Below are 3076 nucleotides of genomic sequence, written 5' to 3'. Positions count from 1 at the left end.
TATACAATGTCCGATTCCATATTAAAAATTACGAAACTATTACAATTTATAAATTTTACATGCCTGGCTACAGGTAAAATACGATAAAACAAAATATGAATTAAATTCGACCGTATTCATAACGAAAAATCTACTCGTCAATACAACGTTTTAACTTTGTACTTCTGGATCCTATAATGGTGAGTAAACCTTTGATGCCATGTGGCCAATAGCCGGTGCGTCGCCTTTTATATGCACTCGGCCGGCGTTGATTGACAGGTTTTTAATTAATTTCCCGGCTCGCAGATAACGCTACGATAGAACGCTACCAATAGAAACGACGCTGGATATGCACCGGTTATACAATTTCATTTGTTTCACCGCAGTAAATTAGTTGAATGACGTCATCGAATATTCGGATTCGATCGAATATTAGACCCTAGATATTCGGATTCGTCAAATCCGAATAGTTTTGATCTCAGCCCATCCTTATATTGGGCCGTTTTTTAAGATCATTATTTTAATTTTTTTTTCAATCACTTGGACCAGCTGCCTACGAATTAAAGTACAAACCTCTCAATCTAACCCCAGAAGAACAACTATTTATTACCTTGATGAAACTACGCCAGGCCAAAGAAAACAAAGAAATTTCCATACTTTATAGTTTATCACCAAATGTGGTTAAGTATTTTATACTTGGCATGTACTTCCAGTTACAAGAACTCAATACCTGGCCATCAAAGAAAGTGGTGCTTGAACATGCCAAAGTCCTTTAAAGATTCCTTTCCATCAACAAGGGTGGTTTTAGATGCTACTGAAATTGACATAGGAGAAGCCTACGAATGTCAATGCACAGAGTAGTACCTTTTCAACATACAAAAATAAGAACACACTTAAGTCCATGATTGGTATTTCTCCAAATGGATTAGTGTCATTTGTTAGTCCGGCATATGGAGGATCTGTAAGTGATCGGCAAATTATAGAAAATTGTGAAATTTATCAAGATGCGGCAAACTTTTTCACCCCGGGTGACAGTATTATGGCTGATCGGGGAATTTTAGTGCAGGATTTGTTTGCATCATTTGACGTTTGTGTTAATACACCTACAATGCTTAGAGGAAAGCAGAAACGGCAAACTTTTTCACCCCGGGTGTCAGTATTATGGCTGATCGGGGAATTTTAGTGCAGGATTTGTTTGCATCATTTGACGTTTGTGTTAATACACCTACAATGCTTAGAGGAAAGCATCAGCTAGAGGCTACACAACGAGTGCACGACAGGAGAGTGGCTTCTCATCGCATCCATGTTGAGCGTATATCATTGGTCTCTCGAAAACATACAGAATCCTTGAACGCCCCCTTTCACCACAAATGACTGCTGTTGGATCCAGAATTATTTATGTGTGTTTCCAAATTTCAAATTTCAGATCATGCATTGTAAAGAAGAATTAAAAAGTAGTAATGATTTAGAAATGTAATCTTTCTTGACTGATTTATTTACATTTTTTATCTGCATAATAAATTATAACAATTTACAAATCAAGTTACTTTTTTAAGTTTTGACACATAGTTTTTTGGAAACAAATGGTATCCAGTGTTCAGTACAAAAATTGTGAAGTTTTCTCATCAAGTAACTATAAAAATGAGGGTCAAATGGAATATTTTGCACAAAGATATCTTTAAATGTGTAAACTATAAAATAGCACATTTTTCTTCCAGTGATGCCTAGTTGAGCCTGGATTTTAGCATAATATTTATGGTTTTCTTTTAAAACTATTGTTGAATTTTCAGTGTATTGCAAAAAAAGAAAGGTTGTACCTGGTTTGATTTTTTGGTATTTACCAGTGAATGGGCATTTAATTTCAACAATTTTATCAGTGCCCACTATACCATTCGGTGATGCTCCAAAATAAGGTATGTCGGGATTGACGAAAAGGCCACACTTTTCAACTCTTGGATTTTGTGATTTTCCATAAATTTATGTAAAGCCACAGCTTCAAACTTTTGGCCATGTAACACAGCTGGAATTGCAAGAGGCTTAGTATCCAACATAGATTCGCAAAGCTTATTTAAATTGCGCCTGTCTGTAATAGCAGCAATCTCCCCGAAGCGTGATGCAGTAAGGCGAAATTTACGTTGCTCGTGCCATTCTTTGCTTTCGTGTTGATGCCGAGTAGATTGTTCAACCCGTTTTGCCTTTTTTCATTCAACTAAAAAATAAATTTTTGTACATGGATGTGCGAAGAAAAAATACGAACCAGTATGATTTGTCAAACATAAAAATTACTATCAAAACTAAAACACAATGGGCATATAAACTGGCACACACTACAAGTAAAGTACATTGAATGTATCGAGTATGCATACCTTTACTACGGTATCCACCCAATATTCCACGAAAGGTCGTTTAAGGTAGTCATGGTCTTTTTAAGCAGTAAGAAGATCGGCACCCTCAAAACAAATAGCGTAGGGTTATATTTTCTCCAGTCGAAGCACAATAATTTATCACTTGTTTGCGTACATAATCATTATATACATCTGGCAAATTCCTATATTTTTTTGGCCGAGGGTTATCTACCATGTACCCTGAAACTTCTGCTGACCGTACATGCTTGAATGTATCCTCAATTGTTATAGGTGGTCCTAAAAATAACCACACTTAAATGATAGTTTGCAGAATTATAAAAAAGGATGAGTTTGCAGAATCGTATAAAAAGTAGGCTTAAACAAATGGCATGCACTATTGATAAAAATTTACTGTGGTATTTTGTACCTGCATGTTTGCGTTTGGGGTGATGGAACCGCTGTAATTTGCTAGTACAGCAATCTTCAATTAACAATACTCCACTTTCTTTTGAATGTACAAGAAACAAACAAACAGCCGCTATGTGCTTGCAGGTGGCATGCGGTCCCGTACCAGCAGGACATTCACATTCACTGTTCAGAAGTCTCCCATATCATTTAATTTTAATTTATACCAATATGTGGCCTTTTTCTTCATGGAAGCTGAAACCATACCAGAGAAAAAATAATTATTATTTCGTTTCAATTTGCTGCAAGCAATAACCCGACGACTTTCCAAGAGCAGATGACCTTTC

At 36.2% G+C, this 3076-nt stretch overlaps 1 long non-coding RNA gene across 1 annotated transcript; it reads right to left on the bottom strand.

Annotated features, from left to right (window-relative positions):
• Positions 1–1141: 1141 nt before the first annotated feature.
• Positions 1142–3066, bottom strand: LOC108950657. The gene is made up of 3 exons (XR_001975310.2): positions 2752–3066; positions 2346–2621; positions 1142–2188 (listed from the first exon to the last, which is right to left on the bottom strand). It is a non-coding gene; the product is annotated as an uncharacterized LOC108950657 (long non-coding RNA).
• Between the last annotated feature and the right edge of the window lie 10 nt (positions 3067–3076).

Source organism: Ciona intestinalis, unplaced genomic scaffold (genome assembly GCF_000224145.3).
Source record: "Ciona intestinalis unplaced genomic scaffold, KH HT000531.1, whole genome shotgun sequence".
Taxonomy (NCBI): Eukaryota; Metazoa; Chordata; class Ascidiacea; order Phlebobranchia; family Cionidae; genus Ciona; species Ciona intestinalis.
This window is presented reverse-complemented; position numbering and strand designations above follow the sequence as displayed.